The following is a 16,453-nucleotide window of genomic DNA, read 5'->3' on the forward strand; positions in this document are numbered from 1 at the left end:
AAAAGAAAGATAGAAGCTGGCCTCACGTACTCAGGGAAAAGGCAGTTCAGTTAGAGGAGGGATCACCAAGTAAATCTAGGAGGATCCGCTCGGGATGGGAGACGAACCCTGAAAGCAGACTATAGACCAAACATGATGGCCACTTAATACCTCTTTTGCAAACCACAACACCCAAAAGGAGAGAGAGAGAGCAAAAGGGAATGTCCTGCCATAGAGGTGGGATGGGGGGAGGGGGAATGGGGTGGGAATGGTGGGAGGGATGCTGGGACCATTGGTGGTGGGGAATGGGTACTGGTGGAGGGATGGCTACTCGACCATCGTATGACTGAAATGCAAGCATGGAAGTTTATAAGTCTGTAATTGTACCTCACGGTGATTCACTAATAAAAATAAATAAATAAAATAAAATACACTTTCCAATAAAAAAAAAGAAAGATGAGAAGCTTTAGAGCTGTTAATATCAAGGAAAGGAGTTCTGATGTTTTTAAATTGGGGGGAGGACAATTACATTTATAGACAGCAGAAAAGGCAGAGGAAGGTATTAGAGATGGAGAGATGAGAGGAAATCCTTGTGAAATATGAAGCTAGAGCAGAATCACAGTCAGAACTGATGGGTGCACGAGTAGGGCCCAGAGGGCTAGCACAAAGGGTGGGGTATTTGCCTTGAATGCACTGACCCAGGTTCGATCCCTGGTACCTCATATGGTCCCTCGAGACCATCAGGAGAGATTCCTGACCTTAGAGCCAGGAGTAAGTTTGAGCACCACCACATGTGGCCCCAAAATTTAAACAAAACAAAACAAAACAAAAAAGCAAGTACACAAGTAAGGGCAAAAGGTAGTACAAGGCTCTTGGCTTGCACGTGTCTGACCCGGATTCTGTCTCTGCATGCCAGATGGTCCCCTGAGCCCTTTCAGGAATGATTTTTGAGCTCTGAGCTGGGATTAAGTCCTGAGCACAGCTTGGGTATGGCCCAAAAAACAAAACAGAATAAGAATACAAAAGTGGCTAATTCAAAAAGTTAATTGCTTCATTTAAAAGTTTTTTGTTAATTTGGGGGGGGTGTGAAGGGTGGGTCTGGACCACACCCCGCAGTATTTGGGAGCTATTCCTGGTGCTGTTTTGCTCAGGGATCACTTCTGGCAGTGCTCAGGAGACCATATGCAGTGTGGGGATTGAACTTGATTGGTGACATCTAAGGTCTTACCCCATATATTATTCTCTCCAGTTCTGATCTCATTTTATTTGACAAAGGAATTAAAACCAAGGCCATCCACTGAACATGAGATAGAGCACTCATACGATGGGAAGCTTATTGCAAAGGCTACGTGCTTATTTATTTTTATTTTTTAATTTTTTATTAGTGAATCAAGGCTGTGTGTTTAGAAGGATGAGAGTGGCTTGAAGAAGTACAAGCTGTAGGCAGGATAGAAATAGGGGTTGAAGGGGCCGAAGCGATAGCACAGAAGGTAGGGCATTTGCCTTGCATGTGGCTGGCCTGGATTTGCTCCCTGGCGTTCAGTGTGGTTCCCTAAGCCTGGCCAGGAATGATTCCTGAGCTTGGAGTAAGCCCTGAGCACTGCTGAGTACGGCCCAAGAACCAAAGAGAAATAGAGATTTTCTTTCTATTTTCTTTCTATTCTAATCATTGAGAATTCATTGATCTGAGTTGACTCCCTGCAGAAAATGTGAGGCTCACCTCAGGTCTGTCTGCTTCATCTGCCTCATTGCATCCTAAGTAGCTCAGGCCCCCTGGATCAGAATAAATGCACCCGCAGGAAACAAAAGCGTGTGAAAGGTGGAGAGGGGCCAGAGTGATAGTACCGAGGGTAGGGCACTTGTCTGGCACGTTGCCAACCAAGGTTTGATCCCCGGCATCCCCTGTGGTCCCTGGAGCATCACCAGGAGTAATTCCTGAGTGTAGACCCAGGAATAAGCCCTGAACGTCACTTAGTGTCACCCAAAAAACAAAACAAAACAAAAAGTGGAGATAGAGGAACCGAGTAAAGGGAGGGAGGCACAACAACAACAACAAAATGTTTTTGGGAGTGTTTTATTTTCCCCCCAAGTATCTGCATTAAAATGTTGCTTTAGGATTGGAACTATAATATATCTGTCTGGGTGATCACTTAATCAACCCTACAGGGCTGGAGAGATAATACAAGGGCCAAGGTGCTTGCCTTGCACAAGGCCAACCCTGCTTCAATCCCCAGTGCCCCCGGAAGTGATACCTGAGCACAGAGCAAGGCAAAAACCTTGAGCCCAGCTAGGTGTTCCCCCAAAGTGACAAAAAACAAACCAAACCCAAAAGGAAAAAACTACAAAGAGCAACTATGAATACAGCTGAAATTTCTGGAGTAATTAACCACTTCCTGTGTTATCATGACATCATGGTGTATCCACATTATTGTGCTTGGAAAATTATACACTTTTTTGGTTGCTTGGGGGCCATCCCTGGTAATGCTCAAAGCCTACTTCTGACTCTCTTTGAGGGGCCACAGGTGGTGCCAGTGACCCAAGCCCCCCACATGCCAAGCATGCACGTAGTCTTTTGAACTGTCTCTCCAACCCGCAAGCTCTTTCCAGCTAGCAGGTGATGCATCTAAAGTGGTATGTAAATGTGTATGGAGCAAAACCAATACTGAGAAGCCAATTCTTTGAGCAGAGCCTAGCCTTCTGGAAGCTTGACCTTCAAGCGGAACTACTTGTGTTTTTGTTGATAGGTTTTCTTGGCATTATTTCTGGTTTGCTTTCATGTCATCTTTGTTATTGTTGTTATTTGTTGTTTCTTGGGGCCAGTCTTGTTTCTGGCTGTGTTCAGGGAACACTCCTGGCTGTGCTTAGAGTCAACCCTGGAACACTCAGCTGGGTGCAAGGCAGGTGCCTTACCTGCTGTGATATCCCTCTGACACCAGTCACTCATCCATTTAAAAAAAATGTGTTATTTGACACATAAACAGACACAAATATCAATTAAAAAGTTGAGAAATAGATCTAGTTCTTTTAATTAATATTGGATGTTAGGTTCTAAGTTGGTATGCTAAATATTTTCATTTTCAGTTTGGGTAGATAGGTATTATAAAATTATCTTATAAGTCAGCTCACCATTCTCAGATACTTATAGATTTATATATTTATAAGAAGTCAAAATCGAGGCCCGATAGCACAGCGGGTAGGGCGTTTGCCTTGCACGCGACCGACCCAGGTTCGATTCCCAGCATCCCATATGGTCCCCTGAGTACTTCCAGGAGTAATTCCTGAGTGCATGAGCCAGGAGTAACCACTGTGCATTGATGGGTGTGACCCAAAAAGCAAAAAAAAAAAAAAAAAAAGGGCTGAGGTGCGTGCTTTGCATGTGGGAGTCACAGGTTTAATCCCAGCATTTTATGGCCCCCCAAAGCCCCACCAGGAGCCTCCATCACTCCCCTACACAGCACTGCCAAGGTGTGAGTGGACCAGGAGCTAGCACAGGAGGGAAGGAGCTTGCCTCACGCGCAGTAGCTCTGGCTCAAATCCCTCATTCTCTTCCACTCTCAGGAGTGAGCCCTGAGCACAGAGCCAGAAGTGGCCCCCTAGTACAGCCAGGAGTCAGACTTGAGCACAGAGCCAGGTATGATCCCTGAGCACAGAGCCAGGAGTAACCTCTGAGCACAACAAAAGAGATAGAGAGAGAGAGAGAGTGCGATAGAGAGAGAAGGAGGAATAAAGGAGGGAGGGAAGGAGGAGAAAGGAAGGTGGGAAGGCAGGAAAGAGAGAGGGAGGGAGAGGAGGGAGAATAAAGGAAAAGGGAGGAAGGAAGGAAGGAAGGAAGGAAGGAAGGAAGGAAGGAAGGAAGGAAGGAAGGAAGGAAGGAAGGAAGGAAGAAGGGAGGGAGGGAAGGGAAAGGGAGGGAAAAAGGGGGAAAGAGGAAGGAGTGGAGGGAGGAAGGAAGGGAGGAAGGATAGAAGGATGGAGGAAGGAAGGGAGGGAAGGAGAGAGGAGGAAGGAGAGGGAAGAGGGAGGAAGAATGGAGGAAAAAAGGGAAAGAAGGGAGAGGGAGGGGAAAAGGGGGAAAGAGGAAGAAATAGAGGGAGGAAGGAAGGGAGGGAGGGAGGAGGAGGAGGGGGAGAGAGGAAGGAGGGCGAGGCAGCTGCTGGGTTCAGTGCTAAGCCTGAGGACTCTGCCTGGCTAAGTCCCTGCGGCTCCGAGGTGCTCTGGGGTCTGCGGTTCTACAGGAGCTGGTGCTGGAGGGGGAGGGTGTATGTGTGCTGCCAGGGATCGAACTGGGAACCATGACCCCTCTGCTTTCTCACTGAACCTCAGTGCTAATTTTAAATTAATATAACTTTGGTATTGCTATGTTGACAGTTTTAGAGCCTCTTAATTGGCAACCTTGCCTTGACATTTGGAAAGGGATAATTAATTATTAAATAGAGGCTTCTAGAATCTCAATGAATCTGACGTGTTGTTATGCAGATTTTTATGAGATTTCATTTACCCCATGTTGAAAACGGAATCAAAAGATTGAGCTGGTCTGTCTGACACTCTTTGTTTCGATGAGGGTGATTCTCTGCGGCCTGCCTGGGGTCACTTCCCAGGCCAGGCCCCTGATCAGCTGCGGCAGAGCTATGCTCAAGGCACAGACAATATCTTCTCTTCCTTGTTTCAGGGCGATACAATGGACCCCTTTCTCCTTAGAAAGCTCTTTAGGCCAAAAGATAGTACAGCAGGTAGGGTGTTTGCCTTGCACAGGGCTGACCCAGGTTTGATCCTCGGCATCCATTACGGTCTCTAGAGCACTACCAAGAGTAATTCCTGAGTGAAGAGATAGGAGTGCATCCTGGCTCGTGCACGCAGTAATTACTCCTGGTGGTGCCCCAGGAACTATATGGGATACGGGGATCAAACCTGGACCAGTCGCGTGCAAGGCAAATGTCCTACCTGCTGTAATAGTGCTCCAGCCCCTGTATTTTATTTTTTGAAAGGTTTTTCTAACTCGCTTTTGACAACCAATATGAAAATACAGAACTAGGAAGTTTAAGAACCACAAAAACAACACTAAGGATGAAAATAGCATGCAGTTACTTTGGAATTTATATGTCAAACCCAACACTATGTAATTCAAAGCAAAATGAGGCTTGGCATAGCAATGTGGAGTATCTGTTCCATAACTCAACCCTGATAGTTATATGTTCGCATGATTACATGTGGAAAAGAGTCTTCAACAAAATCTATATTCACTTTGGAGGCAAACTTAGGATTTAGGAAGAATGAATCATCTTAAATCTGATAGTTTTTTTTTTTAAGAGTTGCAGTACTGGGGAAATTGTGCAGTGAATAGGGTACTTGCCTTGAACGCAGTTGACCCAGGTTCAACCCCTGGCATCCCATAATAGTCCCCCAAGCCTGCCGGGAGTGATTCCAGTGCACAGAGCCAAGAGTAAGCCGTGAGCACTGCCAGATGGAGCCCCAAAACAAACAAGCAAAAGACAACTCTTAAAAATCGCAGTGACTGTCATTAGAAAAAGTATTCAGTGCAGTAATTTATTATCTTAAATTTAATTGATTTATGTTTTGTTTTTGTGCCACACCCCGCTGTGGTGAGGGCTTACTCCTCAGGGTTCTATATTCAGGGATCATTCCTGCTAGGCCTAGGGGACCACAGACGGAGCTGGAGAACTGAGCTGGGTTGGCCGCATCGCAAAGCAGGAGCCTCGCCTGCTCTACAATCTTTCCACTGCGCTAACTCCTTCACCAGAAACTTTGAATAAGGACCCCTGCGACCAGAAAACTGACTCAATGGGCTAAGCACCAGGTTTTTTTTTTTCTTTTTTCTTTTTTGCTTCACACCCCACGATGCTCAGAGGTTATTCCTGGCTCTGCACTCAGGAATTACTCCTGACGGTGCTCGGGGACCATCTGAGATGCCAGGGCTCGAACCCGAGTCTGCTGCGTGCAAGGCAAATCATCCCCCTTCCCTTACCGCCCCCCCCCCCCCCCCGTGCTATTGCTCTGGCCCCTAAGCACAGCAGGCAGGAAGTCTGGGTTGGATCCAGGACAATGAATGGTTCCCGGAGCACCTAGCTGGGAGTCCTCCCCGGCCCCCTGAGCAAAGGGCAACAATGTCAAGGAAGCGGGGAGAGTTTCGCTGACCTTCCCCCGCCCCGACCCGCCAGCTCCCGGGGCCCGCGGGGCCTGCAGAGGCGTCGGGAGCAGAAGAGCGACGCTGCTCTTGAATTTTCCCCCCTCGAGGGCCAAGTCAAATTCCGGAGAGCCGCGTACAGTGGGGATTTTTGTTCCCTCCCTCCCGGCCCGGCCCGGGTGGCGGCGGGGCTCAAAGGCGCGTCTGTTCTGGGGAAAGGGCCGGCCTCTGCCTCCCCGGCCCAGCGGCCGCGATCGGATCCCGAGCAGCCGGTCCGAGATAAGGCGGCGGGGAAACCCGAGCCTGCAGGCCCCGCGCGGCGGGCGGCAGCCGAGCCGCCGCCGAGAGGCCGCCGAGATTGCGGCTCGGAGGCTCGGCGGGGCCTCCCCGCCAGGGTTCACAGCCCGGACCGTGACCCGCACAAAGAGGGTTTTCAGCGAGCCTGTCTGGGCCCGGCATCTGAGCTGCTCGGCGGCACCCTGCACATGTAAGGGCCTCGGGGGCATTGTTCGGCCCCGAAGCCAGGCGGCGGCTCCCGCGACGCGCCGGCGGGCACTGAGTGCTCCGTGCGCCCGCAGCCACCTGCCGCCCGCGCTTCAGCGGGGGGCCTCGCCGCCGGAGGAAGCCTTGTTGCATTTTCAGATGCTTATACATTGTTAATTGAATGACCCTAAGATGCCCAGTTACAAAGTTATTCATGATTGGGTTTCAGGCATAATGTTCCAACACCTGTCCCTCTCTGCCCATGGACGCTTCCCACCGCCAGTGCCCCGGCCCCCTGCTGCCGCCCCAGTCTGTCTCTACGGCACCTCTCTCTCCCCCCCCTCTCTCCCTCCCTCCCCGTCTCCCTCCCTCCCTCTCTCCCCCCTCTCTCCCCCCTCTCTCCCCCTCCCTCCCCACCTCCCTCCCTCTCTCCCTCTCTCCCTTCCTCCCTCCCTCCCCACCTCCCTCCCTCTCTCCCTCTCTCCCTTCCTCCCTCCCTCCCCACCTCCCTCCCTCCCTCCCTCTCTCTCCCTCTCACTCTCTCCCTCCCTCCCTCCCTTCCCCCTCTCCCTCCTTCCCTCTCTCCTCTCTCCCTCCCTCCCTCCCTCCTTCCCTTCCCCCCTCTCTCTCCCCCTCCCTCCCTCTCTCTCCCTCTCTCTCTCCCTCCCTCCCTTCCCCCCCCCTCTCTCCCCCCCTCCCTCCCTCTCTCTCCCTCTCTCTCTCTCTCTGGCATTGTTTGCAATACCTATACTGAAAGGCTATCATGTATATCCCTTTATTTCCTTTCAACAATCAGTTCTTTTTTTTTTTTTTTACTTTTCTTGGGATGTTACATCTGGCAATGCTCAGTAATTCCTGGCTCTGCACTCAGGAATTACTCCCGGCGGTGCTCAGGGGACCATATGGGATGTGGGGGATTGAACCTGGGTGGACCACGTGCAAGACAAATACCCTACCGGCTGAACTATCGCTATGGCCCCACAGCATCCTGTTCTTGTCCAGAGTGATCATTTCTAAATATCTCTGTCGTGATGCTCTCCTCAGAGAAGGCCCGGCTCACAGGGAGGGGCGGGAAGAGCAGGCTCCATTAGCGCTGTGCTTCTGAGTGGCTTCAGGCTGGCTGCTCCAGCAGGGCCTGAGGTGACAGAGCAGCCGTGCTCACGGCAAGCTTTGTCCGGAGAGAAGTGGTGTGGAGTGAGGAAAGGAAGATGCCACAGGAGTTTCCGCCTCGGAGATGACAGTGTAGAGGCTCTGCTCAGAGACTTTCATCCACAGCTGCATTCTTTTTTTAAAAAAATTTTTAAAATTTTCTTGAATCACCGTGAGATAGTTACAAGCTTTCATGTTTGGGTTACAATCTCACAATGATCAAACACCCATCCCTCCACCAGTGCACATTCCCCGCCACCAATATCACGGGTATACGCCCCCTTTCCCACCCTCCCCCTGCCTCTAAGGCAGACAATATTCCCCATACTCTCTCTCTACTTTGGGGCATTATGGCTTGCAACACAGACACTGAGAGGTCATCATGTTTGGTCCATTATCTACTTTTGGCATGCATTTCCCATCCCAACTGGTTCCTCCAGCCATCATTTTCTTAGTGATCCCTTCTCTATTCCATCTGCCTTCTCCCCTCCGCTCATGAATCAGGCGTCCAGCTATGGGGCAATCCCCCTGGCCCTTGTATTTACCATCCTTGTTGTCAGCCTCATGTGATGCTACCCTACACTCCACAAATGAGTGCAGTCCCTCTATGTCTGTCCCTCTCTTTCTGACTCATTTCACTTAGCATGATACTCTCCATGTCTATCCATTTATATGCAAATTTCATGACTTCATCTCTCCTAACAGCTGCATAGTATTCCATTGTGTAGATGTACCAAAGTTTCTTTAACCAGTCATCTGTTTTAGGGCACTCGGGTTGTTTCCAGATTTTGGCTATTGTGAACAGTGCTGCAATGAATATATAGGTACAGATGTCATTTCTACTGTGCTCTTTTTCATCCTCGGGATATATTCCCAGAAGTGGTATTGTGGGGTTATATGAAAACTCAATTTCTAGTTTTGAAGGACTGTCCATATTGTTTTCCAGAAAGGCACAGCAACATTCTTTCCCACCTACCTATGGGCAGCACCTGTCCTGCTCACTGATCCAAGGACTGGTAGTTAGGACGAAGGTGGCTGACCAGTGATTTTTTTTTCTTTTTCTTGACTTGTTTTAGGGCTAATCCCAGTGGTACTGAAGGCTTACTCCCAGCTCTGGACTCAGGGGTTGCTCCTGGCAGTGCTCGGAGGACAACATTGAGGTGCCAGGGATGGAACCTGCGTTGGCCACCAGCAAGGCTAAGTGCCTTACCTGCTGTGCCATTGCTTCAGCTCTCTTCTTTTTCTCATCTTTCTTTATTTTTATTTTCTCATCTTTATTTATATTTCTTTTATTTTTTATTATTTTATTTTATAAACTGTTATTATAGGATTTCTTACATGAAATATTCCAGCACCACACCCTTCACCCAGGTGCCCCCTCCCCTCCATCATTGTCCCAGTGGCCCTCGTCCTTCCACCCCTATTTCCTGTGGTACGCTTCCTACTGAAGACAACAGTTTTTGTTACCCTTTGTTTGTTATTGCCCTGTTGTTGTTGTTTTGTCTCACATATGTGAGAGATCATTCTGTGTCTGTCTCTCTCCTTCTGACTAAATCCACTCGACATGATATTCTCTAACTGTATCCATGTGGGAGCAGTAATGATTTTATTTTTTCATAAAGCCAAGTAGTATTCCATTGCATATATGTACCATGGTTTCTTTTCTTTTCCTTTCCTTTTTTTTTGGGGGGGGTGGACATACCCAGCAGTGCTCAGGTTGCTAGGAGTGAAACCCAGGTAGGCTGTGTGCAAGGCAGATACCCTACAAGCTGTACTATTACTCTGGACCCATGTGCCACAGTTTCTTTATCCAGTCATCTTCCCTGGATACTTGGGTTGTTTCCATGTTTTGTCTATTGTGAATTTGCTGCAGTGAACATTGGAGTGCAAATGTCTTTTATAATTGAGTTTTGGGACCCTTGGGGTAGATGCCCAGAAATGGAATTGTAGGGTCATATGAAAGCTCAAGTCCTAGATTTTTTGTGAAGTGCCCATATTGTTCTCCAAAATGGTTGGACCAATCGGCATTCTCACCAGTGAATGAGGGTCCCTTTCCCCCCCACATCCTTGTTAACACTGGTTGCTTTTGTTCTTTGTGATGTGTTCCAGTTTCACTGATGTGAGATAATACCTCATCGGTTTTTGTTGCTGTTGTTTAGTTTGCTTGGGGTGGTGGTGAGGTTTGGAAACCACATGGGGTGCAGAGGATTAAACCCTGATCAGCCACATGCAAGGTAAGTGTCCTACCTGCTGTAACACGTTGGCCATGTGCAAGGCAGGTGCCCTGCACTGTGTACTATCATTCCAGCCCTATTGTTTTTTCTTTTTCTTTTTTTAATTTTTTGGAGAATGGTAAGGTTTGGGCTGCACCTGGCCCTATCTCTCCAGCCTAAGAGAGACTCATTCTAGAGATGGGTGAGAGAACGTCTTTCTTGAGGGGGTTAATGATTAGAGAGGTAGTGGGGATTCTGAAAAAAAAAAAAAAAAGCCTGTTTTAGGCACTTGAGGGATAGCACAATGGGTAGGGCATTTGCCTTGCGTGCGGCCGACCCGGTTTGATTCCCAGCATTCCATATGGTCCCCTGAGCACCACCAGGAGTTAATTCCTGAGTGCATGAGCCAGGAGTAACCCCTATGCATTGCCAAGTGTGACACAAAAAGCCTGTTTCAATACTAATGAATGAGCAGCCAAGAATTATGCACCCTCCTTTCTTCCAAACAGAAGCAAACCACTGATCTCACTCAACTGAAGAGTCCATGAAGTCAGTTTTTATTGTTGGTTGGGTCCACACTATAGTGCTCAGGACTTACTCCTGGCTCTGTGCTCAGGAATTGTTCCTGGGGGACTTGGCTATCATGGAGTTTGCAATGTCAAGAGCCTTAACCCCTGTACTCTCTTTTTAGTTTTGGAGATACTTTTGTGACCTGGTTATTAGTATTTTTGGGTTTTTTGGTGTGTGTGTTAGGGGGTGGGGGTCATATCCAGCAGGGCTCAGGACTTACTCCTGGCTCTGTGTTCAGGGATCACTCCTGGCAGGACTTTTTGGGAACTACATGAGATGCAGTGGATTCAACCCAAGTTGGCCACATGTAAGGCAAGTGCCTTACCAGCTGCGTTATTGCTCTGGCCTTATAGGATGTTAATTTTTGCACTGGGATGGTTGTCTTGTTGACTTTCTGGTAAATCCTTTTCCTCTAGGGTCATGGTGAGGCAGGAGGAAAGATTGCAATCATTTGAGACATATACACAGCAGATTCGTTGATCAACAGGATGACAGTATATACATACCTCTCAGAGAGCCCAGCAAGCTACCGAGAGTATCCCGCCCACACAGGCGGAGCCTGGCAAGCTACCCATGGCGTATTCGATATGCCAAAAACAGTAATGATAGGTCTCATTCCCCTGACCCTTAAAGAGCCTCCAATCATTGAAAAAGACGAATAAGGAGAGGCTGCTAAAATCTCAGGGCTGAGAGGAATAGAGATGTTACTTGTGCCTGCTCAAGTAAATCGACAAACAATGGAATGACAGTGACAGAGATACAGTGATTCACAGCAGATTGGAGATGGAGGCAAGATTCAGGCAACAATAGGTGCCAAATCTAAGCTTCAGAGTGTATAGATCTGCTCTGAATCAGGCTTTGTGTTAGAAAACTGTAACACTAGCTAATTTGCTTGGGAGGCAGGAGTTCTCAGCATGTGAATTGTCTAGGATCTTTTATAGCCAATGAACTTTGACTCTTCAATAGAGAATCTCTAGTCTCTCTTCATCTGGTTCCTTTGATTTTCCATGATACAATCTTGCTTATATATCCTTTATTTTGTTGGCCTGCTTTTGGGCTATATCTAGCAATGCTGCTCAGAACTTACTCCAGTTTCTGTGCTCAGAAATTACTCCTGGCAGTGCTCGGGGATCATATGGGATTCTGGGGATTGAACCTGGGTTGGCCACATGACAGGCAAACGTCCTACCCACTGTACTATAGCTCCAGCCCTAACACATATATCTTTTTTATACAGATGGTAAATATTCATCAGCTTCCTAGTCTAGTGTGCAAAATTATTTAGGACTGTAGATGGAAAAACTAAGGCTTGGGGCTTGGCCAGAGATCCTAAAATACTTTCCATCATCCTGACAGAAGGACATTGGAAATGAAGAGTCATCAGCAAAGAAGAAGGAATCAGTGAGGGTTTCCAAACTTCTCCTGGGCTTGACTTGCAGAAGCAAACTCTGTCGGAGGATCTGTAGATCAACTTCTGGAAGAAAAGGCATAAGAAGTAAAAAGGATCTTCAGGCAAAAGCAGAAGGGAGGTTGAGGATTATCATGCTGCTGGGTGAGTTTACAGATGTGCTGAAAATGATCTTACTATTTCCAGGGTGAATACGTTTCTCCCGAGGACCTTCCAGAGAAGCAGCATGTGCAAAGGGGGAAAAAAGAAGAAAATAGAACACTTCAGAGTGAGAACACTGAGTTTGAGGGGCTGCAAAGGGAGCTCAGCAGGAGGGTAGCTGCCTTACGTGTGTGAGGCACCGGATATGATCCCTGGTACCACATATTCACAAACACTAACATAGGGCTTGGGTGCTGTCTAAGGCACAATCACCCACAGGTTTTGAGCAAGTTTTTAAACATATCATAGCCCATTTCCTTACCTGTAAAATGGGATCAGTGTAACAGACAGCTCCAGGTCAGAATGACTAACATGAATGCAAAGAGAAAAACAACAAACACTTAAGTGTTTGGTGTGATGATGGTATGGGAGAAGAGCTTCCACACTGTTTTCTTTTCTTTCTTGAGAAGTTTTTTCTAATTCGCTAATTTTTTTTTGGGGGGGGGTACACACGGAAGTTCTCAGGGCTTACTCCTGGCTCTGTGCTCAGGGACCACTCCCTGTAGGGCACAGGAGACCACATGTGGTGCTGGAGATCAAACCCAGATCAGCTGTGTGTGAGGAACACCCTACCTGCTCTACCTCTCTGGCCAAGAAGTCTCTTAGATTTTTTTTGGTTTCTTGAGCCACACCCAGAGGTGCTCAAAGGTCACTACTGACTTTGCGCTCGGGAATTACTCCCGGCCAGTGCCCAGAGGAGAGATGCTGAGGATTGAACCTGGGTGAAGGAGTGTGTGCAAAGCAAATGCCCCACCCGATGTGCTGTTCCTCCAGCCCCCAGGAAGTTTCTTAAAGGAACCCAGTCTTAAAATATGTCAGTCTGAGACACTGGCTGAAAATGGCCCAGACAACTACACTGAGTAATCAATCAATTTTCTACTTTCATAATTTCTCTGTGAAATACATTTGTGTAACAGAGGAAACCCCCAGAGTCAGTGTATGTGCTTAGGAAATACAGACCAGACAGAGATAGAACGTATCTGTGGGGACGATGGAGAGAAGCTCAGAGATTAAAGAGCAGGTTCTAGTTATGGTCATCGGAATGTGGTGCAGAACTGAAACTTGTGACATTTGTCCCTAAATAGAGGGGGGCAACTTCTCTCCTAGTCTCATGTGGTTGTGAGAAATAAAACAAGTGCTATAAGATGTAAAACATCTCTGTGGTGCAAAGGTATCAGAATATAATGTAGACATTAAATTTTAAGAAACAGGAAGGGCTTACTCCAGAGTTTGTGCTCAGAGATAACTACTGGCAGTGCTCGGGTCATATGTGGTACAGGAGATCAAACCAGGATTGGCCACATGCAAGGCCAGCCAGTGCCTTCACCCCTGCACTCTCTTCAGCCCAGTGGGAAGGAGACAATGTTGCACCAAGGATGGAACCAGGACCCCCAAGAAGCAAAGCACATACTCTACCACTGAGTCACATGCTAAGTCCCTGGCAGAAATCTGAGCGTCTCCAGGGTATCCCTGGAGGGGTGGGGCTGTCTGTCCTGCACAGCTCAGCTGATCACCCTGGGGCTCCCAGCACCCCTGAAATCCCCCACTCAAAATTTCAGATTTTTTTTTTATCTCTTTGGTTTTTGATTTGGAGGCTATCCCAGTGGTGCTCAGGGCTTACTTCCCACTCTGCACCCAGGGATCACTCTTAGCGGAGATCGGGGATCCTGTGTGGTGCTGGGGATCAAGAGGGGTCAGCCCTGTGCAGGGCAAGAGCCCTAGCCCTGCACAATCTCTCTGGCCCCAGATTTTTCTTTCTTTCCTTTTACTTTTTTGACTGTACCGGCTGTACTCTGGGCTTATACCTGGCTGGTTCTGTGTTCAGGGATTATTCCTGGCAGGGCTTGGGGGATCATATGGGGTGTCAGTGATCACTTGGGTCAGCTGTATGCAAGGCAAGCACCTTACCCTGTACTATCACTCTGGCTCCATCAGGTTTCTCTCTCTCTCTCTCTCTCTCTCTCTCTCTCTCTCTCTCTCTCTCTCATCTCTTTCTCTCTCTCCTTTCTTTTTCTTTAAATTTATCTTATTGAATTACCATGTGGAAAGCTACAAAGTTCTCTGGCTTATGTCTCAGTTATACAATGCTCAAACACCCATCCCTTCACCAGTGCCCACATTCCACCACCAAAAAAAAAAAAACCAAAAAACCCAGTATACCTCACACACCCCCATCCCAACCCCCCTGCATAACTGATAAATTTCACTTCCTTTTCTCTTTACCTTGATTACATTCCATATTTCAACACAAAACTCACTATTGTTGTTGGAGTTTCAACACAGAACTCACTATTCTTGTTGGAGTTTATCCCCCAAAAATACAGCCCTATTGACAAGGAAATATTTGATAATTAGTTTTTCACTGATGAGAATGAAGAGATATAAAGTTTAGGATTTCTGTACTTTAGTAATTAAGTCCAGGGAGATTTAAGTTGGAAATTGAATCATTTCCCTTCCTGGGGCAGCATGGAGCAAAAGCTTAGTTCACAGTCTGGAGACATGGCTGCAAGCACTTGCTGGGACCCCGAGTCATATAGCTGGTTCTGGATCCTGGTCGTTCAGCAGCAAAGCGGCTGTGCAAAGGCATGGCCACCCGGGTCAAATCTCGGAGGAGCTCGAGCTGGCACCAGCCCCGAACCGAGACTGCCCAAGCGTCCTGCTGTTTCAAGTTCAGAACACATTTTTTTTCCCCGCGCCATCAAGTTTATACCTGTTTAAAAGTTCCATAATATGGCGGACGCCACACTGCTTCCTCCCAGAGGGAAGAAAAACCAAGGAAGAAGGATATTTTCCCCCATAGCCAGCTTGGGGCAAAAGCTTAGTTCACAGTCTGGAGACATGGCTCTCTCTTCTTTCTTTTTCTCCTTCCTTCCCTCCATCCTTTCTTTTCACTTAATGACCTATATCAATTTATAACTCCTGCTTCCCACAGAATAGCTACTTTTGGGCTTTGTTTAATCAAAAAGATTGTACAAGTTCTCCCAGACAGTCCAGTTCTTTTTGTTTATCATTTATCTTTTTTGTATGTTTTTACAGTAGTGTAAATGTTTATGCTTTTCGTGTATAGAGCTCTGCACAGGAGGGCCAATCTTTTTTCATTGTTGCTGCTGTTGGTTTTGTTCACACCCCCCAAATCCCGGGATTCCATATGCATAGCATGCATGTCAGCCCTTCAAGTCATGTTTTCAGTTTCAGGAGGAACTGAAATCTTTTTGTTTGTTTGTTTGGGGCCATGCCAAGGGATGCACTTAGGAATTACTTCTGGTAGCATGGAGGACCAATGTTGAGGAGAGGGCTGTGGGAGGTGTCTCCTATTTCCAAGACAAATTCCTGAGAGAAACTTAGCTGGACAGTCATTCCAAAGAGGAAGAGATTTACAGGGACTCTGTCACTTCTTACCAATATTTCAGCCAAGCTGGTTGCTCATGCTGGTTGCTCCTGTTTTGGTGGTTTTTTTTGGGGGGTGAGGAGGAGGTGTAGGAAGAGCCCACACTGATGTTTTGGAACTTTCCAGAAACATTTCCATGGAATTCTAGTAGAATATTGTCCTTCAAAGTCACCTCTTGCTAAAAAACTATGCTGAAAGTTTGGGAGGTGTTGGGGTTCATTCTCTCCAGGTGCTTCCTACTTTCTCCACTATTACTAATTGCTCTGTGGAGGTTGTATTACACGATGAGGAGGTAAAGCTCTTACTTTTGAAGTTGGGAAAATAAGACCTTGTGGGTGAGAAAGAGCTCAATCAGTTGGAGCACTTGCTTTGCGTGAATGAGCTCTGTATCGTCCCTGAACATGGTTGCAAATGACCCAAGCACTGAGCCAGGAGCAGTGCCCTAGCACCATCTTCTGTGGCCTCCAAAGCAAGAAAAAGTATCTTTGGTTCAGGAACAGGGGAGTGGGACTCAAAGAACTGGAGCGGGTTCCATTACTGGTACCATATGGTCATATAGCACTGCTGGGAGTCACCTCTGAGCACTGTGGTCTTCAAAAAGCAAACAAAAGAAAGACTTACTCTGAGTCAGTAAATGATGGCTGGAGGCTCAGTATTACCCACTGAGCCCCCAAAGGACATCAGACTGGCATGTGGCTCGGAACTGGGCTCTTTTAAGAACACTTTCCAGAAGGCTGGGAGTGATAGAACAGAGGGTATGGTGCTTGCTTTACATGACTTGGGTTCGATCTCTTGTACACCATAAGGTCCTCTGAGCACTGCCAGGAGTGATCTATCTCTGAGTGCAGTCAGGAGTAAGCCCTGAGCGAGCACCGCTGGGTGTGGCCCCCAGCCCCCTGCCCCAAAAGAACTTCTCAGAT

The sequence above is a fragment of the Sorex araneus genome, chromosome 6 (assembly GCF_027595985.1).
Source record: "Sorex araneus isolate mSorAra2 chromosome 6, mSorAra2.pri, whole genome shotgun sequence".
Lineage (NCBI taxonomy): Eukaryota > Metazoa > Chordata > Mammalia > Eulipotyphla > Soricidae > Sorex > Sorex araneus.